The sequence below is a fragment of the Elgaria multicarinata genome, chromosome 18 (genome assembly GCF_023053635.1).
Source record: "Elgaria multicarinata webbii isolate HBS135686 ecotype San Diego chromosome 18, rElgMul1.1.pri, whole genome shotgun sequence".
Lineage (NCBI taxonomy): Eukaryota > Metazoa > Chordata > Lepidosauria > Squamata > Anguidae > Elgaria > Elgaria multicarinata.
Genome location: NC_086188.1, coordinates 6,353,571 through 6,376,022, shown reverse-complemented (window position 1 = coordinate 6,376,022; position 22,452 = coordinate 6,353,571). Strand labels below are relative to the sequence as shown.

General features: G+C 46.7%; 1 protein-coding gene across 1 annotated transcript in view; it reads right to left on the bottom strand.

The window, feature by feature from the left end:
* Positions 1-22,452, bottom strand: part of TMEM132C (transmembrane protein 132C) — a 309,285-nt gene that overhangs the window by 94,905 nt on the left and 191,928 nt on the right. The gene's annotated exons all lie outside the window — the stretch shown is intronic.

Below are 22,452 nucleotides of genomic sequence, written 5' to 3'. Positions count from 1 at the left end.
TTGGTCTGATCTAGCAGGGCACTTATGTTCTTATGATTCTACTGACGTCATCTCATCTCCTGGCTTCTGCCCAATTCCCTTTCGTATTTGCGACCATTGCTCACTCTGCACAAATGGGAAGTTTGTGCAAATCGAGCAGCAATCAGATAGGGGAGTTTTGGGAGCATTTCCAGATCTGAGCCAATTTTACAATTTGTGCACCTTTTTCGCCTGATTCAGCCCATGAGGCAAATTTGCGCATATAAGGAAATTTGCACAAATCGAATTGGGCGTCAGGAACGAGGTGAAAGTGAGCATATGTTCGGCAATTTTCAAATCTTTTCAGTGGACGCCTGCTCACGTGTATGTTCAGAGCTCCAAATGGGACATACCGGAATGTTTTATGAACAACAACCAAAAATCCTCATATACCCTTAGAGAGAGGGGAGTGCATGCCGGAAGTGGCTCCACCTACTTTGCAGAGAGGCCCCACCCACTGCTGGCATTGTAGATCACAAGCTGAATATGAGCCAACAGTGTGATGTGGCTGCAAAAAAAGAAAAGAAAAGAAAATGCTATTTTGGGCTCCATTAATAGAAGTATAGCTTCCAAATCACATGAAGTACTGGTTCCCCTCTATTTGCCACAGGTTAGGCCTTATCTGGAGTATTGCATCTAGTTCTGGGTACCACACTTCAAGAAGGATGCAGACAAGCTGGAGCGTGTTCAGAGGAGGGCAACCAGGATGATCAGGGGTCTGGAAACAAAGCCCTATGAGGAGAGACTGAAAGAATTGGGCATTTTTAGCCTGGAGAAGAGAAGACCAAGGGGAGACATGATAGCACTCTTCAAATACTTCAAAGGATGTCACACAGAGGAGGGCCAGGATCTCTTCTCGATCCTCCCAGAGGTCAGGACACAGAATAATGGGCTCAAGTTATAGGAAGCCAGATTCCAGCTGGACATCAGGAAAAGCGTTTTGACTGTTAAAACAGTACAACAGTGGAGCTAATTACCTATGACAATGGAACCAATGACCTAGGGAGGTTGTGGTCTCTCCCACTCTAGAGGCCTTCAAGAGGCAGCTGGACAATCATCTGTCAGGGATGCTTTAAGGTGGATTCCTGCATTGAGCAAGGGGTTGGACTTGATGGCCTTGTAGCCCCCTTCCAACTCTACTATTCAATGATTCTCTGATCTGGCCCCTGACCTCTGAGCCCAGGGCCTATTTGGTCTTCCAGTCATTAGAAAAAGTTCCCCAACCTGAGTGTAGAAAATACTGTCCAGAGGGCTACTTCCTATTTTCCTACGAAGGACTTTTCTCTTCGGCACATTCCCGACATGAAGCAGAAGCCCTCCTGCAAGTTTGCTTTTTTTGGACTTCATTTATTCCTCTTTATCACCCGGCAGATCCACCGTCGGGAAATGCATCAGTTTTTAATTTTGCCTTGCTGTTTGTGCGGAGGAATAAGAGAGAAGCGCCGCCTCAGAGCTCTCTCGATCTCTCGGAGGAGAAACCCCAAAATGAGGCTGAAATGAGAGACGCCGGGCTGGGTAATGTGGCACTAAGTGGTTTTCTATTGCACTCGACTTCTTATTACAGAATGCGCCTGCACTCCGGCATCACGGGGGCTCCCAATTCTCTCTCCGCTTAGTTTTTCAATCAGAGACTCGGAGACCAGAAAGTAAAGAGACCGCGAGGCGCGTCCCTCCGACATAGGAAGCAACGTCGGCACCAGATCAAAACAAGCCGCCTGAAACCAGAGACGTTTACGCATGTGCTTGTTAAGCAGTCAGGCTCAGGAACGGCGAGGGAGGTCAAAGGTCAACAGCCCTCTTGACAGAAGCCATTCCTTGCTTGGGCTGCCTTTTTAGCCTCCCTCTCCTCCTCCTCCTCTTCCAAAATTGGGCAACGCTGAGTAGAGCAGTAGGCCTGCCTTTAAGATAGGCTTTAAACATCTAGGCTGTCTTTCCCAAACCTGGGCTTTCCAGTGTCAAATTACATTCCCTATCATCCACAACCAGCACAGGATGGTGAGAGTTGTAGTCCAACACTTCTCCTAGATCATATTTGAGGGGTGTTGGTGGAGACTGCTCCCTTCCCCAATCTGATCTAGGATAAAGGGAGAGATATTCAGTTGTGTTGCTGCCTAGGGTGACCCTATGAAAAGGAGGACGGGGCTCCTGTATCTTTAACAGTTGCATAGAAAAGGGAATTTCAGCAGGTGTCATTGGTATATATGGAGAAGAACCTGGTGAAATTCCCTCTTCACCAGAACAGTTAAAGCTGCAGTGCCCTGCCCTCTTTTAAAGCTGGTCACTCTAGTATAGCTCCTGCAGCTTTATAATGAAGAGGGAATTTCACCAGGTTCCCCACATATACAAATGACACCTGCTGAAATTCCCTTTTCTATGCAACTGTTAAAGATACAGGAGCCCTGTCCTCCTTTTCATAGGGTCACCCTATTACTACTGCCTGTTTGCATTATGTTTATGTATTTATTTATTTTATTAATTACATTTCTATACTGTCCAATACGGAGCTCTCTGCACGGTTCACAAAAAATAAAAATATTCAAAGTATTAAAAAACAGTATAAAACCATACTATAAAATACAATATAAAAGCTCAACCAGATAAAAACAGCAGCAATGCAAACTTACAAATTTAAAACACCAAGTTAAAATTTATTTACAGACTGTTAAAATGCTGGGAGAATAAAAAGGTCTTCACCTGGCGTCTAAAAGCATATAATGTAAGTGCCAAGCGAACCTCCTTAGGGAGCTCATTCCACAGCCGGGGTGCCACTGCAGAGAAGGCCCTCCTCCTGGTAACCACACGCCTCACTTCCTTTGTTGAATTAGGATTAGACAAGAGGCATCCTGTTCTAACTCAAGCTATCAGGAAATCATGCTGCCTTTCTTGGAACAGCGCTGATAAAACCTAGCCCATTCTCTCAATCCCCTCCAAAACATCCGGGTGGGTGTGGTAAGCTTCGTCCATTTAGAGTTCCCCAAGCTAGCCACCTTTTGTCCAAATATGCCCGCAAACAAGTTTTACGTTCTAGGTTTTGCCAATTTGCCCATTCTAGTCACTTTGGAAAACATCCGAAGCTTCAGAGAATGACTCGAGGTTTCGACTCAGAACTGAGCAGAATCACGATGTCATTCCAGGGCTCCAAGCTGAGGTGACCCCCAAGAAGACAGGTTCCAAGGGAACATTTTCTCCCGCTCTCTCTCTCTCAGCTCAACCCTACTGAATTTCATTGGAAGGCCGCCAATCGCCTTTGCCGGATTTAGTCTCCAAACAGAGAAACCGAAGAGAATAGATACCTCGGAGAGAGACACCTCTTGAGATCACAGGCATCTGAGTCCTTTTCATTAGCCACTACATCAACACAAAGCCACAGCATGATCAATAGGTTCTATGACTGACTGACTTCCCCTCCCCCTCTCCTCTCACCCCCATGGGTCGATGCTCTAATGAGATACGTACGAAACCAGAAAATAGCTATCAGCTCCTGGCTCATTTGATTTACTCATTTGGGGTCTTCTGGTGAGAGATGCTAATGAGAAGGGCAGCATCCTTCCCTCCCCCCCCCAAAAAAAAAGAAATGGGAAAAAGAAAAAGAAAATGACCTTTGGTCCTCTCGCACACTCCTTGAAAACAATTTGCGATCCCAGGGGCCTGCAGAAAATGGCCAGTTTGGCAAACTCTTTGAGAAGGCCCTCCAGTGCTAAGTCAGCACGCTGCTGAATGTTTAACGACCTAGCATGCGTGATAGGAGGAAAAGATCAGAATATAATTATGGGCTCAAACCTGGGGACGAGAGAGAAATTCACTCGGTTATCCATTTTAATGCGGACTTGCCTTATTTCGCCCCGTTACGTGAACCCAAATTCAGTTACCCATTGAAATCCGCCATTCTCTGCTTATTGCAATGGATTTCTCCCAATCAAAAATGCATAGAAAACTGTGAGCATTGGGTAAACTATTTTTTTTTTAAAAAAAAAGAATGGATCTTTAGGTGTTTGAAAGCTCTAAGGTGCAGTGAATATTCTCTGATTTGGGGCATGTCTACACCTCAGGGTGTAGAGGAAGAGAGGGGGGGGATCACAGACTTCCCTGCTTCTGAAATCCTCCCCCAGTCTCTTGACGGCTGCACAATGTCTCAGAAGGGAAGAGAGAAGTCATGACCACCATTTTTGTTTCTGGAACGGAGTCAGAGTGCAATTGCAATCTAGCGCATGTAATTTTTTTTTTAAAAAAAAAAACACCCTTTGAACTGAAGGCGGGAGTGGACACCACATCTCCCATGGTACTCGGGATGGTCCTGGGACCTCAGGGAAAATGGGGATAACTGGGCAACCAGTTATCCTGCAAAAATAGAGGGGTCATCCCTGGTTGCCCCGGGGATCCCCTGTGTGCCATTTGGATGCACAGGGATGATCTAGGGATGACCCCGGGGGGGGGGGAAGGCTGGTGTAGACAGGCCCTTTGAAAGTAGTGCATTAAATACAGCAAAGCAAATTATTGGTGGGTGGATAATTCATCCTGCAATACAGTAGGGTGACCATATGAAAAGGAGGACAGGGCTCCTGTGTCTTTAACAGTTGTATTGAAAAGGAAATTTCAACAGGTGTCATTTGTATATATGAGGAACCTGGTGAAATTTCCTCTTCGTCACACCAGTTAAAGCTGCAGGTGCCCTGCCCTCTTTTAAATCTGGTCACTCTATTATAGCTCCTGCACCTTTAACTGTGGTGATGAAGAGGGAACTGTGGTGATGAACAGGTTCTCCTTATTTATTTATTTATTTATTTATTTATTTATTGCATTTCTATACCGCCCAATAGCCGAAACTCTCTGGTATCATATATACAAATGATACCTGCTGAAATTCCCTTTTCTATGCAACTGTTAAAGATACAGGAGCCCTGTCCTCCTTTTCATATGGTCACCCTAAATACAGGCTCTAGGCATTGCTTCTTCCCATTGTCATGTTCCTTTTTCCATTTTTTTTCTTTTCTTTTGCCATCACTGGCCTTGGCCTCATTTGCCCACACTGTCCTTCAATTTGATTGGCTTTCACATCCAACAGAGTGCCACAATGTAGTACATTGACCGAGAACACAGCAGCTGATAGTACAGACTGGCAGTGATAGGGTGACCATATGGAAAGGAGGACAGGGCTCCTGTATCTTTAACAGTTGTATAGAAAAGGGAATTTCACCAGGGGTTGCATGCATACAAACGATACCTGCTGAAATTCCCTTTTCTACATAACTGTTAAAGATACAGGAGCCCTGTCCTCCTTTCCATAGGGTCACCCTAGGCAGTGAGGGCAATTGATCTGAGGTCAGTGAGGACAAACACAGCCGCTGCCAAAGGGAAGTGATGCCAAGAAGAATAACAACGAAGCGACACAAACAAAAGCTGAAAACGTGATGCATTTTTCAACAGCCATCCAAAAAAAGAAAAGGAAAAAAAAGTGAAACAAGGTAAGCCATTTTGGCTTGGGCTTCGTTGAAACAGAGGAGGCTCATATATCAAAATGGCAACTTTAAAGAGAAAAAAATCCTGAGGTCAGTAAAAAGAGGACACTTCAAAGATTTAGTATTTTCTTCCCATCTCTACAGCTTACCGCTGCATGGATTTTGTCCAACCGGTACTCCGAAGGAGGGCACAGAGATAATTCAGAAATTCAAAATAATAATAAAGGATAGAGTATAGTGCTGCAAACAGGCTGCAATTTCTCTTGCTGGGATGTCAGGATTCTCTCCCCGTCAATGAGCATCTTTCTCCGGCATTCTAATTACCGTGACAAACATCAAACTACCGCTTGCAATTTGGCTCTGACCTCACTTACCAGGAAGAAAGTGTTTGCGTTTCAGATGTGCTGTTCTGCCACTTAACTTCAGTACGACAGCTGAAACAGGGCTGAGCAGGCTCCCTGGTTTGTGGGATCTGCTTTATTGTTTTGCTGGAAAGCGGACATTAGCGGTGGGAGAAGTCACCTGCGTCTGTCTTGTCGGACAGTCACCCCATTGCTGTCCAACCCCTGTTGTGCTTCAGTTTGAGGGATTAAGCAAAAAGGAGGATCAGCTGAGCCTGGGAGAGTTTGGGGAAGGGCCCTTCAAAGAATCAGGCAGAGGCGAGCTCAGGCTTCTGCAGCTGACCTCAATCATTACCCTATAAGAGAGCCAGAAGCACTGAGCTGTGCTGGAAGCAATTGGTGTTTTGTTGTTTGTATACCAGCACCTTGATCTTGCTTGAACTTAACCTGACCTGGACTACTCTTTGGTGTATTCCTGAATCCAGTATTGTTTGACCCAGCTTCTGATGGATACTTTTGGCTTTTGACCATGGACTGTTTATTGATGTTTCCAGCTTGCTTATCCCACTAACATGGGTGATTTATGACACCCCCGTTCATCCGACCACACAATCTTCTTTTGAAGCTCAGCGCTTGGGAGCCGTCTGCCCTTGCTGCTGAAATTGCACACTTTCCCCAGCTGCATCAATGGTGGCCATAAACACCCCATTTACACAGGAGTAAAGGTGTGAATGGATGACAAAGATGAGAATCAACTAGGGGCAGGGATAGGAACAGAAAACCAGAAATGTCCCTGGTAAATAATGCAGGGAGTCCAAGCCACAGAGGGGAGAGGCTATGACTCAGAGGTAGAGCAACAGCTTTGCATGCAGAAGGTCGCAGGTTCAATTCCAGGCATCTCCAGGTAGCGCTGGGGGGGGGGGAATCTTGCCTGAAACCCTGGAGAGCCACTGCCGGTCAGTATCAGCAATTTTGGATTAGATGCACCTGATCCAGTATAAGGAAACTTCCTATGTTCCTACATAAAAAACAGTGGGAGAGGTGGATGGGAGAGAGTCTTGGAAGATATCCACAAGTCCAAGTGGAGGAGACTGTTGAGGACCAATACAAGCTTTGTTTTCCTAGGGATGGATGGATGATGTAGTGTTAGGAAATAGATTTGTCAAGATGGGGAGGAGGCATAGTCAAAGTTTTGACCTCTGTGAGGAGTTACCTCTTCTCTAGTGTCGTCTAACCCTACTGCCCCTGTTTTGGGAGAAGATGTTTCAGGTAATCAATCAGAATCAGATTCAGAGCCAGAAGACGCAGCGCCAGACACCAGCCAGCCTGTACCAGTCGGGGAGGAAGCTCTCACGGGCGATTCCCCAGCTGGGAGTCAGCCCTCTCCAGAGCTTATCTCCTCAAGGCCAAAACCTACACACTCAGTGGGGAAGTGAGGTTTCTTCCGGAGGTGAGCATCCTGGCAAACTAGCTGATGCTATGGTCCGCCAGAAGCTGAAATGCATGGTGCAGAAGGAAGGTGTGAGAAAGTCGGTTAGATTACACCAGAACCTGCCTCCGCACCAGGCTCTCTGAAGTTACGGGCGTTTGGGAAGGGACTTCATATTCTTTCTTGAGCGGACAATTGTCTTGCTTAGTTCGCATAGTTTTGCCTAGGGGAACGTTTTGAAGAGGTTAGACTCAGGTAGAAGAGACGTTTGTTGCTTAATAAAAGCTTTGTAGATAACTTAGCAAGCCTCGTCGTCTGCCTTCCATCAAAAGCAGGAGTGTTCTGAGAAACACGACACCTAGGCCAAGGTCAAAGATGGGAGATACTTAGCTTTCTCGGGGTTTGCAGAGATATTAAATTGGTTCAGGGGGTGTATCAGTATGGAAGTTGTTCATAGGTATCTTTTAAAAGAAATCGTTGGGTGGGCCCCTCTCCCCTCTACAGAAGGAGAAGACTCTCCCAATTTGCACAGTGCTGAAAAAAACCTGGCTTCAGCCTAGATGTTTACATTGGGCTTCTCACTATGCTTTGACCTGGTCCCCTAGGGCCAACTCACAGACGTTGCAATGCCTTCGAAGAAATGTGCCACCGTCTCAGTCTTAATGATAATAGTCAGTTCAGAATGGGCTATCTCTTGCATGTTTTAGGAAAACATTCGATTACATCAGTGGACTAATCAGCTGCTGATTGTCAAGAGCTGAAAAGCTGGTGCAATGAAGTCCCAACAACCCTATCATTAGGGGAGATAAGTGCAGAGCTTTTGGCATGCCAAGCATTTCCTTTAAATGTGTAAGGGTTGTATTATTCCAGTTAGTGGGGAGAAAGTTCAACCTATCGTCCCACCCCACCCCACCCCATCCCATTTTGTGATAAAGGAAACAGGGCATTTTGGTGAGAGTTGTTAGCCAGGAGTCAATGGAAACACCATTCCTATGGGCTTTTGGACTATTTCAGGGGTGGGGGTCCTACTTGACCAGTCCCCAAATGAAAATGGCTTCAGTGAGAGGGTGGGGAGATTGCTTCACCAAACACCCATCTTCCCATTCTGTGGTTGTAGCCATAGGGAGGCATCGCCTTTGGCTGGAGCCATTCGTCCATCTCGGCCAGAACTAGAAAACAAACAATGTTCACATTCATCCAGATTCTCTGAACATCAAATTGATGCTGGTCTCTCCTGGTTTACTGCATTTGTTTGAAATCTCTATTTACTTTGCAGAATCTGTGCAAAACAAATGGGGAAAATCCAGCAAAAATCATGTGTTTCAGACTCCAGCATGAAAATGCACTTTTTTTTAGTGCACTGTTTAAAATCTGTTTTCTTCAATGGCATTTTTCGAACGTGAACATGTGTTTGAGAATTTGTAAACCGTTTTGGAGAACACGTCGATCCATCACATGGCAAACTCTGGCAAACAAGGCACTGGAGCTGTTGGAATGGCATCGTTTCCAACACCAGTGAGGCTTTTAATATCAGAGCCTTCAGCCCCACCCAGAGCTCAGCTGCATTATGTTAGATCTCTCTGTCATGAGGAGTCCCTTTCCTCCAAAGTAGATCTCTGCTGCAGCCTGGCACTTCATTGAGGTTCTCTGAGTTGGGCCTGCCTCTGCTAGTACCATTGCTCCCTGAGACTTGGGGGTGTGTGCACAGCCACCTCCATGGACTCAGACCCTGTTGCAGTGCAGGTGTTGGAAGAAACTTGGCATCATCCATTATTGAGGCATCTAATTCTTCCTCTGAGGTTTCCAATAAGGACATGCCAGCAAACAGGATCTGGATCACACCCAAAGTTCCTTTAAAAGTGGCAGCCTCCAAAGAAACTTTACCCAGGTATCCAGCCCTGACAAGTTGTGGTAATGCTCCCACGTGGAAATAATATGCATGCCAAGCCAGTGCAGGCAGCCAATTAAAATACGCCAATAAAAGCAATGAGAGTAAAACCTAGGTCATGTTTACTCATTATGCGGACGACAACAGCAAAACCGGCAACAAACCAGCCCTCAGCTATGTTTATCAGGTGTTGATTAAACAGACACAATCATTTCCAATCATTTGGTCTCACCCAGGACTGTAATTAAGTGACAGCACTTAATGAGAAGGATTTTTTTTTTTTGGTCTTGATTAAACATAACTGTGTTGGACAGTCTGATCACAACCAAGTATATGGTGTATGGTTTCCCCATATGCCCAGCACACGGGCTCTGTGCCCGCTATGTGAACAGAGTGCTGGAATATATAGACCCTTGGTCTGATCCAGCATGGCTCTGCTTATGTTCTTAAAACAATGATGACCTCAAAAGTCCCCCTCTTGCAAATCTAAATGGCTGGACAAGTTCATAGTCAGACATTCAGACCCTCAGATAGCCTGGTCCTAAGCTGTTCAGGAATTTAAATGTTAGGGCCAACACCTTGAATCATGTCTGGAAAGCAATTGGTAGCCAGTGCTAGTCTTTTAAAGATAGGTGTAATACAGTCCAAGTATCATGCAGTGGTTATCAGCCTTGCTGCCAAATTTTGTTCCAATTGAAGCTTCCAGACACTCTTCAAAGGTAGCCCCACATCGAGCACATTGCAAGAATCTAAACATGATGTTACCAAGATATGGATAACTGTTGCTAAGTCAGACCAGTTTACATTTTTGTTTGGCGTGTCCTTCTACGATGACAGTCAAAACAGCCAACATGAGCTTCCCAGGCAGTCTCCCATCTGGTTTCTGGCCGCAACGGGATCTGCTTAGCTTCAGCCATGTTGCATCACCAACCTTCAAGGCCACGCTCTGGTCTGTGTTGCAGGAAAACGCTGTTGTGTCACTGGCGTGTCCCCTGGCTGAGATGACCGTCACGTAAAACACGGCACCACCTTGAATGCTGCCAGGTTTCTTTCCCCATTCGCTGGCGGTTTGCCCATTGTGTTTGGGATCCTTCCCAAAAGGAACATCCTCCAACTTTGATCAGCTCAGTCGTCCCACCTGCATCTCACCTCCCTTGGTAAGTTTCCATTTTTACAAAGACCTCCCATTTTCCTCTCTCTCTCTCTCTCTCTCTCTCTCTCTGACTTGCTGAGCACTCAATGAAGGTAACTTTTAAAAAGTGCAGTAAAAGCCGTTGGCTGGCCTCACCTGCCACTTTGCAGAAAGGGTGATGGATGGCAGAAAGAAGACACATAAAAGCAAGCCTTTGTGAGTGTGTGTGGGTTGGTGTCGGTATCAGACCCCGGCAAACCATATGTTCCTAATCTGCCCAGCCATACTTGGCAGAGCACATTTTTATGAAGGCTCATTTTGTGGTCTCTGAAGACCCCATAAATATTTCCCCTACACAGGGAAGGTCTTGCCGCATTAATGCTAATGGGATCGCTGTGCAGAGGCAAATGGGCAAACTGCCAGGCTTCAACACTGTGGTATGTCTCCCTTTAATATTCCCTGTCATCCTCTCTCTCTCTCTCTCTCTCTCTTTCTGAGAGTTAGTCAGGATAGTGTGTGTATGTGTGTGGTCAGGGCCGTAAGAGACTGCAGCACTGAGGAAGTTAGTAGGTACAAAGCTGGACTTAATCTTAGCCAAGCAGTTCTTAAAGCATGGTGAGGGAATCTTAGGGCAGTTTAGGGTGCCCTTAGAGGACTATGTGAAAATGATGAGGAAAGCAATGGATGGATTAGTGGTTTCTTTGAAGTTTCCAGCACATGCTGAAGAGGCAACCCTCAGGAAAGTGGCTTGCCTCTTCAGTGATGCAAAGAACAGCAACAATGACGAAATCCCCAGTTCACCCCCATCTCTGTATAGTTATCCTGACACATGATCAATGAGCTCATATACATCCAGAAGAGTTACAACTGTAGGGATGTATGAGAAATTCATTTCAGTTCACTTTCTATCAAAATGTTACCCATTTCACACCATTCGAACCAAACGTGCAATCTGCAGTCCAAGTCCATACATTTCCAAGTTTGCAATATAATTTGCAGACCCCGTCCCTTTTAAAAAAAAGTCTGTTTAACAGCATGCATACATTCAAAAATATGTATTTTTGAAATGCACTCATTCAAAATGAGCGCATTTCAAAAATGCACAAAATTGATGTGTATGTTTGGAGAAACACACACAGAAATATGCATGGATTTTCATGAGAAAAAAGGGAGGGCACCCACCCACACCCTGCTTCACTTTGAAGGCTGATTTGCCGGTTGTGCATCAGCCCTGATTCAATTTGGGGTGCTTCGGGCCTGAGCTGACCCGCTTCGGATCCAGATCCAAAATGAGATCTGGACACACAAATTAAGTTGGACATTGCTGGTTCCCGGTTCCCACCGTTTTGGGAAAGCCTGGAGTAAGGCCAACTGGGAGTCCATCAGACTCCCCCTTCCCTGCTCACCCCCCCCCCAACTGGAGGCACCCCTCCCACCTACTGCAAGACTTATCTGAGATCAGAATTCCTAAAAAGATCCGGATTTTGCAAAGATCAGAATTGCTAATGCCTCCGTTTTGTTTTTCAGTGGGCCAATCCTGACTGCGATCCTATTGGCACACACCAACCGGGTACATGATTATACGGAGTGGTTAAAATGAACCCCGCTGTTCTGAGAGCCAAGGGCATTTCAGCGTTCCCAGTCAGGCTGTTCTGTATGCTTCTCAGAAACCTTGGCCTGCTCCAGCAAGGGCTTCCCTTACACAGGTGCTGCTGAGACATGACTTCACAAATCCTAGGGGCACCGAATCCCGAACAGGTGCAGTGCCTCCGGCGGTCCAGCGAGGGCCTTGAAAAAGGTGCAGCGTTGCCATTTGATGTGCGGAGAAGCGCCGTTTCCTTGGGCTTCAGCTGTTTGAAGGGCTTGCTCTTTCGGGAGCAGCTGTTTGTCCTTCCACCCAGCAAGTTCAAGGACTCAGCTCCCCCTGGGCACTTCGTTTGGCTTTCTCTCCTCCTCGCTTTCCATCCGATTAACAGGTGATCAGCACCATCTCTGGAGAATGAAACGCTGCGGTTTTACAAATCCGCTACACTGCTGTGACATGGAGGAGGTGAGGATGGGAATGGTGAGAGTTGGACACCGCCATTTGAACCTGGTGGCCTCATCTGAACATGAAACATATCTGTCGTTCAGGGGCAGGCAACGTAGTGCCCGCCAGAGGTTTTGAGCGATAACATCCCCTATCTCTGATCGTTAGTCACGCTTGTTGGGGCAAGTGGGAGTTAAGGACGCAGACAAGCTGAAGCGTGTTCAGAGGAGGGCAACCAGGAAGATCGGGGGTCTGGAAACAAAGCCCTATGAGGAGAGACTGAAAGAACTGGGCATGTTTAGCCTGGAGAAGAGAAGATTGAGGGGAGACATGATAACACTCTTCAAATACTTAAAAGGTTGTCACACAGAGGAGGGCCAGGATCTCTTCTCCATCCTCCCAGAGTGCAGGACACGGAATAACGGGCTGAAGTTATAGGAAGCCAGATTCCAGCTGGACACCAGGAAAAACCTCCTGTTCGAGCAGTATGACAATGGAACCAATTACCTAGGGAGGTGGTGGGCTGTCCCACACTGAAGGCCTCCAAGAGGCAGCTGGACAACCATCTGTCAGGGATGCTTTAGGGTGGATTCCTGCATTCAGCAGGGGGTTGGACTCAATGGCCTTATAGGCCCCTTCCAACTCTACTATTCTATGATTCTAGGACATAGGAAGCTGCCCTACATAGACTCAGGCTATGGGTCCATCTACCCCAGCATTGCCCACACTGACTGGCAGCAACTCTCCTGGGTTTCAGGCAGGATTCTTTCCCAGCCCTACTTGGAGATGCCGGGGATTGAACCTTGGACCTCCAGCATGCAAAGCAGGATCTCTGCCACCAAGTGACAGGCCTTCTTGTCCAAAACATCAGGAGGACATCAGATTGCCTGACCCTCAATCAATTTCTGTCCTGTCCCATTTCTGCGTTCATCTACCATTGCATCTGAATTACAGACCGTGGGCTTTTAATTAACATGCATAACCAGAGTTTTGCAAATGTCCCAAAAAAGAGGGGGGGATCCTCAAGTCAGTTTTCTTGTCCCAGTTCTGAGCAACCTTGAGGAAAAGGTGAGCTGAAGTTAGCAAAGGGGGGCACGTGATGCCCCTCAAAGCCGTTTCCCCCAAAAGAAAGGGGGAGTGAGTGAAGGGTCTCTGATGCACAGTACTTGTAAGTTGGCCAAAATGTCACAGCTAAAATCCGGAGAAAGCAGAAATAGATCTGCCCCCCCCCCCCGCTCTCTCTCTGGCCTAGACCTATCTGCTATCCTGCGATGGAGGAGGGAAGATCTTGCATTGTGTTTAATGCAAGAACCCTCCTCTGTCTACATGTGACATGCAATATCCTCAGCAGAAGAGGCATCACGTCCACCTTTTTTTTAAAGTGGCAGCAGCGCACGAACGCTCATGCCTGCAAGGTAAGTGTGTGTGTGTTTTTTAAAAAAATTAACTTATTTTCCCTGCTCCCCCCACCCTACCCCCGATGGGCTAAGCGCTCCTGAGAAGCGCTGTGCTCCGTGCAAGGAATCACCTGGAGCCAGGTCAACCTGCTGCATCTAGCCACACGTTCCGTGGTCTCGGGCTCAGCCCAGGACCATGGAAAAACCTGGGCCAAAGGTGAGGGCTATATCCTGGGGCAAGGGAGGGATTATCCCTCCCTGATTCTGGGATCCCCTGTGCGTCATGCTGTACATGACACTACTTTTGGAAAGTGCTGCATTGCCTTCGCTGCAAATCATGACCCCGGCAGCCAGAAGCAGGGCCTTTTCAGTCGTGTCTCCTAAGCTCCAAAACCTGCTCCCTGAGCAGGTTCCAGAAATACCCGTCTCTGCTAGAATGTAGACTGTGACACATTTTGTTTTGTTTTATGCAGCGAGTGGGTTGGTTTTTACCCTGTGGCTAGTTTCTGCATTGTGGTTAGTGTGTCTCTTCCTCTGCGTATTCTGTTTTATACTGGTGCCATTTCTCTTTGAAATTGTTCTCCACTTGGAGCTCTGGAAAAGAAAATTGCAACTGTCTAAAATCATAAATATATGACAGAACGTTTCTGTTCTCAAATTCCTATCGGCAGTCGGAAAGAATCCAGGCTACAACCAGATGGGGAGAATGGGCTCATCTGGTTGAGTTTTAAGACGCCAGTTAAAAGATAATACTGATCGTAAAGGAAAGCTCATTTTCTGAAGCTTTTAAATATAACAAAACAAAGCATGTTTGGTCCGTAATAGCTAATGCTGCTGGATTGAAATTATAAGGCTAAACTCCCTCCCCCGACCCACCTGGGTGAAAATGGAAGATGAAATAATAAGAGACGGAGTCCGGAGGCTGTTGGGTTCCTTTATCGCTTTTGTGCTTAGATTTCTCCTAACAATTGTGCAGCCGCTTCCTAACAATTGTGCAGCCGCTTTCAACTCATGAACCTTTCAGTGCTGGGCTGGAAAAAAGGGGAAATGGTTTGATGGCATTCATATCTGAAAACACATCTGTACATAACGGGTAGGTGGAGGAGATGAAAGAATTTGTAACCTCAGTTCAGCATCACACCATGGGACATGTTGCATTTCAAGTTTGCGTTCTGAGGTCTGATATCCACGTATTGATTGGAATTCAGCAGCCAAACCTTGCTGGATAATAATTTGCACAAATCGTGGCTGCAGGTTGCGCAAATTTCTGATTTTTTTGGGGGGGGAACCAAAGCTTGGCTCACTAATGCAAGCTGAGTCAAGGGCACCTCGGAAATCCAGCAAGCTAAAAAAAGTCCTGATTTCCTGGTGAGGGATAGTCCTATGCTTACTTGGAAGTGGAATCATTACAACCTTGTGACCAGACAATCTTAAGGGAGGCTAAGAAACAGTGGTGTGCATGTGTGCATTTGTGTGTTGGGGTGGTAGGGATGTACAGATTGCGTAAAATCTGTTTCATCTGTGTTTTGTGGATGGTGCCATGTCATTTATGTGCTAAACCGCTGTTTGTTGGCAGTAATGGATTGGATGAGGGCGAACAAATTGAAGCTTAATCCAGATAAGACAGAGGTGCTCCTGGTCAGTCGAAAGGCAGATCAGGGAATAGGGATTCAGCTTATGTTGGATGGGGTTACACTCCTTCTGAAGACACAGGACTGTAGCTTGGGTGAACTTCTGGATTCAGCCCTGAGCCTGGATGCCCAGGTTTCAGCGGTGGCCAGGAGTGCATTTGCACAGTTAAAGCTAGTGTGCCAGCTGTGCCCGTTCCTAGAGATGTCGGACCTGGCCATGGTGACACATGCCTTAGTTACATCCCGATTGGATTACTGTAACACGCTCTACATGGGGCTGCCTTTGAAGAGTGTTCGGAAACTCCAGCTGGTTCAAAGAGCTGCAGCCAGATTGTTGACCGGGGCTGGTTACAGGGAGCAGACAAGTCCCCCGTTAAAACAGCTCCACTGGCTTCCAGTCTGTTTCCGGGCACAATTCAAAGTGCTGGTTAGGACCTATAAAGCTCTATATGGTTCGGGTCGAGGTTATTTGAAAGAACGCATTCTCCCTTATGAGCCTGCCCATGCTTTGAGATCTTCTGGAGAAGCCCTTCTTTCAGTCCCACCTTCTTCACAGGCACGCTTGGTGGGAACATGGGAGAGGGCCTTCTCGGTGGCTGCTCCGGTGCTCTGGAACTCTCTTCCTGGGGAAGCTAGGCTGGCTCCCTCCTTGATGGGCTTTCAGAAGCAGGCTAAAACTTTTTTGTTCAAGCAGGCCTTTGGAGAATAATCCAGCCCTCCATCTATGTTAATGTCTTATAATTTTGTTGTGTATTTTTTAATTGTTTATGGTTTTGTTTCCCTCCCCCCCCCCATGTATATTTTAAACTTTGTAAGGCCGCCTTGAGGCCCAGCATTGGGCAAAAGGCGGGATACAAATAAATATAATAATAATAATAATAATAATAATAATAATAATAATAATAATAATAATATTTTATGAGATCTTTATGATATAGGGCGGGATACAAATGTTTTAAATAAATGAATAAATAATTTGTTCCAGATTGGACTCCCCCCCCCCCCCCGTTATGCAGTAAAATACATAAATCATTCCGTTAAGAAGTTTGCAAGAATTTACAACATTTATGTTAGTATGTAACATTTAGCCTGTTGTCCTCCATTGCATTTGATTCCCCCATCCCCAATCATGGCAGCTGTCTCCGCAGAAACATGCGTCATTTCCTGCAAATGAACTTGCGCGAATTTTGGAAAACTTGATCATGGGGGAACTCAACTATGTCCGATGGGTCAAAGCCTTGCCCTGTCACGGCCGCCGTCTGTCCCTGCTTGTTGGGCTGTGTGAGCTTATTCTGAGACTGGGTAAAGCTTGCCGTCTGCCCTTGCTCTGGAAATTACATATTTAACCCATTGCATAAATGGCGGACATAAAGGCGCAAACGCTGAAAATGAAAACACATCTGTTATCAGACAGGCACGTTCTACGGTGCTACAGTTGAGGCTTTGGACAAGGAAGGATGACAGCCAAGTGCTCGTTGGGACTCGTGGGCACTCAGGTCTGTGAAGGTGCTGTGGATGTCTGACTGGATCATGGGTGTGTGTGAAGGTGAGTCCATTGGATGCCTGGAGTCAGTCATGTGCCTGCAACATCCCTAGTGCATGTGCTGGTAACTTCAAGGCTCGACTTCTGCAATGCGCTCTACATAGGGCTACCTTTGTGCCTAGTCCGGAAACTTCAACTAGTTCAAAATATGGCAGCCAGGCTGGTCACCGGTACACCTAGGGGCGACCACATCACACCAGCCTTAAAATCTCTTCACTGGCTGCCAATTAATTTCAGAGCAAAGTATAAAGTGTTGGTTATCACCTTTAAAGCCCTACATGGTTTGGGTCCAGGCTACCTGCGGGACCGCCTTCTCCCGTACAATCCACCCCGCACACTCAGATCCTCTGGGAAAAATCTACTTCAGCTAGCAAGAACTAGATTAACAACTGTTACCCAGAGGACCTTCTCTTCTGCTGCTCCCTGACTGTGGAATGGCCTGCCGGAGGAGACTCATCAACTTAACAGTCTAAAAGCATTCAAGAAAGCTTTAAAGACTGATCTCTTTCAGCAGGCCTATCTAGTGGAATTTAAGATGTTTTTAGGATGTTTTTAACAATGTATATTATGTTTTAATTGAGTATTATGTATTTTATCGTTTATTGTTGTTCCCCGTCTTGATCAGAATGGAAAGGCGGGCAAGAAATAATTATTATTATTATTATTATTATTATTATTATCATCATCATCATCATCATCATCATCATCATCTATGGATCTGGGGAAACTGTTCCCCAGCAGATTTCACAGGTCAGATTATTAGGAAGTTGTACTCATCCGAGTCCATCTCAAATTTCTGCAGCATCCCCAGGTGATGGTAGTGGTGGAGAGGAATGTCCATCTCTTAACTTGAACCAACAAGGCGCTTCCGTTGCCACCGACCTCTTGTACGCATGTACCATAACATTTAATCTTCCTCAGTGCTAATATTTCTAGCACCCTCCTTCCCCGCCTCCCCCCGTGAATACAGCTGCTTTGTCAATACTCATTAGGTCACTGCCATCAAAAGCTGCCTCAGCTGATCTGCTTAATCGCTCTCCTTGCCACATTTAGCCTCTCTCTCACACCCACAATCTGATGATTTATTATCCCGGCTAATTATCCATTGTCTTGTCATCAGCTCGTTAGCCGGCGATGGGTAATTCAATCACCCCTCTTTTTATAAACGTGAACCTTTCAAGACGCCAGCCCGAGCTGAGGCCTGGGAAGAGACGAGCTACACTGATCGGAGCACCGGAAAACCATTCCGGGTTCCTAATCAGCCTAGAGAATTTCATCCTTCGTCTTTCCCGGCTGCTTATCCCGCTCAACGCCACTTGAGATCGGCTCCTTTTGGCTAATTTGCGCATCGAGTTAACAGATTTAACGGCTAAGTCACGCAATACTCACGCTCCTCGGATCAAAAGCATTGGCCTGCTGTTTGTTCAGTCCAACCCAGATCAAACAAGACACGCTGCCCTGCGCACCAATGTCGGAGCATTACCTGGAGTTTAGAGTCTCTTCTCTTTATGGTTGGATTCACGCTATCAGATGCTGGAGAATGTGGGTTATAAACTCTAGAGACTGGGGCCATAGCTAGACCTAAGGTTTATCCCTGGATTGTCCAGGGGTCAGACCTGTTCATCTAGGTGACACACAGGGGATCCAGTGCTCAAGCAGGGGTGAACCCTGGATGATCCCAGGATAAACCTTAGGTCTAGCTGTGGCCAAAGGCTGGGTTCTCTGTTCTCTGGGCCACTTGAGTGGTTGCAAACCAACGTATATATTATATTCCCATCAGACAAAAATGTAAAACAATAATGTGATCAATTAGGCAACGAGTGTGTGAAATGTGAGTCAACTCCAGGAATATTTATTTGTGGCATTTGTATCCTACCTTTCCTCCAAGGAACCCAAGGCGGCATACATAATCCTCCTCCTCTCCATTTCTATCCTCACAACAACAACCCTGTGGGGTAGGTTGGGCTGAGAGTCAGTGACTGGCCCAAAGTCACCCAATGTGTTTCCATAGCCGAGTGGGGACTAGAACCCAGATCTCCCAATTCCCAGTCCAACACTTGAACAATTACACCACACTGGCTCTCCCTCAAGTTAAGAAAATGTCTTAAAGCCATCTCTTCCCATCACTTGCATGTCCTGGGCAGGATCTACACTACTGCTTATAACGGTTTATAATGGTTATGACAACTGTTCAGGCCCAGGACACATTACATATACCATTTTCATAATGTTTTTCAAGCGTTATATCCTGCTTGGTGTAGATCAGGCCCTGGTTTCAGGGAGTCTAACAAACTACACTTGGAACATTCCAAGAATCAAGTCCAAAACTTCTGATTGAGGTGTAATATTTCATGGAGTGTTTTTCCTCTTCCCCCCTCTCTTTCTCGCCTTCCTCTGAACAGCAAGGTTTGAATAATGAAGACTTCGCTCAATGCAGGAAGATTTTCCCCAGTTCGGGTAATCACACCACAGATATACGAGATCTCTGTGTAATGAATGACCATAAGGGCAGTGCATAAATCTTCTTGTGTTTGAAAAGGATAAATGTAAAGCAAACATCCCATGACTTAGTTGTATCATTAGCTATAAATAAAATAGAGAGGGAGAGAGATGCCTTCAGATTCGCTACACTGGTGAAAGATGGCAGAGCGTGGTGGGACGCAGGGCTTGTCAATGATTTGAAAAGGTGGGTCAGACGAGCACTCTGTAAATTTCATGCAATCATGTCAACCTCAGCTGCAGGGCTCGATAACGGTTTGGACCTGCAGAGGCCAGAACTGGAATCCTCTGATTGCCTGTGGTAGTTGTGGACAATTCGAAGGTGGTCATCACTTCCCCTAGGGAAGAGTCTTGACTGTCATCAACCAACAGGTGACAGGACAGTCTGCCTATCAATGGAAGGGTTTCTTCTGTTGTTTGGTGTCTTGACCACCAACCAGCTCCTGAGTCCATCCTCAGCATCTTCTTACCCTTCCCTCTAGAGGGAAGAGCTTAGAGCCTGAACTAGGCATCAACTTCTAGAGGGCAGAGGAAATTGATATCCAGCTTCAACTCCTCCTTAGTCTCTTCCCCTTTGGAGGGAAGTGCCTAGAACCTGGAATAGGGGGCAGAGGAAATGTCTAGCCATCCTCAGCTCCTTCTTACATTCCTCCCCTCTGGACGGAAAAGTCTAGAACCTTGACTAGGCCACCAGCTGGTAGGGGCCACAGGAAACCCCTAGCCATCTTCAGCTCCTTCTTACTCTACTCCCCTCCCCTCTGGAGGGAAGAGCCTAGAACCTGGACTCGGACATCAAATAGAAACCAAAGAACTCGGAAATAGGAACCAAAGTGCTCAATGAGTGGTTGTATGGGGACCTCAAGGGAACACCATTTGCTCTACCACTATGGTTCTTCCACACAAGTCATGACAGTGATCCAGAACACACAACCACCCTCAAATTTTCAGTCAGCAGTGAGAAGGACTTTTGGGGAACACTGGGAAAGGAACCGAAACATAGGGCAGCTGCCATTTTAGGATATCACCGCAAAAGCCGCATAGGGTTCAATGCATTTCCTTTGTTGGGTGCTCCAAACTCCTGCTGCGTCATTTAGAAAGGTTACTGCAGCACTTATTACCAACAGGCTCAGAAGTTCTACTCAATGAACAGGTGCCATACAGATTATCTAGGATGATTAGCTTCCTAGAATAATTAGCTTTCTTCGCTCTCCTCACCCTCCTATTTTTAAGACAAGTGATATGGTTCCTCCCAACCTGAGAATTGAAACTAAAGGGTGATTATCTGTGGTGGTGCTGCCCATAATTGTCGGTGTCGCGTTCTTTTCTGTGCCATCGTGGATTAGGTCTTGGAAATGTGTGTCTCCTGTAGCGGCAGCTCCAAGGTTTGGAAGGCTTTTGGGCAAGACACCCTCAATGGAGCCCCTCCATAAATGAATCCACCTCCTCTCCACCATGGTCACCATCTGCTCCTGCTCCTCAGGTCCCCTTCTCATCATCGCCGCCCCTGGCTTGCTTAATAGTAAGGGAGCCAAGAAGCAAGCAGGCAGTGGTATCTCCTGAACCTCACCACCACTGTTGTCTAGGCCAGAGCAAGTGGCAGGTGAACAGGCAAGTTGTGATGGTGAAGAGCAGGAGTCACTCCAGGGAGATTTTCTCAGATGACCCCTGGGCCCTCAGCAGGTACCCAACCATGCCTCCCCTGGACACACAGGGTCCTGGTCCCTTGTATGACCACAGATGATAGCGGGACAAAGAAATGCATGTATATTGAAGGCTCTCAGGGACCAGGGAGAGTATAAGGGGCTCCTTCCGACATCAGTGGACACCCCTCTTTTGTGAGTTGGCCCTGGTGGGTTGACCTAGTGTTGGTACTAGCAGCAGGAAGGAGCACTGGCAGTCCGATGAGTGTTGGGTGGCTACGACCCACCGTTTTAATTTCCCAAATTGCCTGGAGCCATCTGATGCTGGGGACATTGTGGGAAATGGTGGTAGTGGTGCCCAGGTTCAGCTTCCTATTGCTGAGATGGATAGAAACCCCGGGCAGACAAATAAAAGAATGGTCCAGGGTGAATAGCAGCAGTTTTGGGAGCTCAGCAGCTACCTGAGGGTGTGGTGTGCAGTTACTGGCCTTGCTGTCACCTAATCCAGATGAGGATCATGGGCACGGATGTTTCTAGGGACTTAAACGATTCATGGCCTAGCCCAAAGGACAATGAAGAATATCTGCATATGCTAATTGATACACACACACACACACACACACACACACACACATTTGGAAATAAAGACTAGGCTTTTTCTTATTACATTTCACAGGAGGCAAGGCCAGTGAATTAATTTCTCACCCAAATATTCTCAAATTGAATAACTTCTTCCAGTACTTTGCACCCTGACTCAGATCATTTCAAACTAACGGGGAAGCTGAACTGCTTCTCCCTTCGTTCTAAGCTTAATTGCTATGTAGGGGAAGCTGGGGTGTGTGTGTGTGTGTCTTGTAGCATGTCGGAAGGAGAGAGTGAATTTTTCCCTCCCAGGCTGTGATATCCCATGAAAAATCGCCCCTTCCATGCATGCCAGCTAAGCTGGGGAGAAAAAACAAAAGAAAAGCAAACCTATTGACATCAGAGGATACCCAGGGTTCTGGAGAATAGATTGGGGGCCTTGGGAAATAGATCTGGGCTTGGGATCCCATGGGCCCCAGCTTAGCAATGCCCCTGGTCATGGGCCTCAGAGGCTTTGTCAGGCAGGGAATGGAATAGTGGTGAGCAACAATGGTCCCTGTGTTTGGTAGATAGCATGAAGCCTTTGGAACGGCCAGGCCTTGTGTAAATATAGGCTCCTGGCTTCCCGGCTTTGCGTGGTCAACCGAGAAGTGCTTCCTATCTGCTTCACTTCAGGTTTTGGCTTCTGGATCAAGTTGGCCCCTGACCCCAGGGGGTCTTGGCTAAGCACCCCACACCCCTGGACTACATACAGGTACACCTTTCCACAAGCCCGGCCTGGCCCTGTCAATACACACATCGGAAGTAACGATAGCTCTATCACATGCCTTCAACTCTGTTTTAGAAATTATTGTCTATGTCTTCATC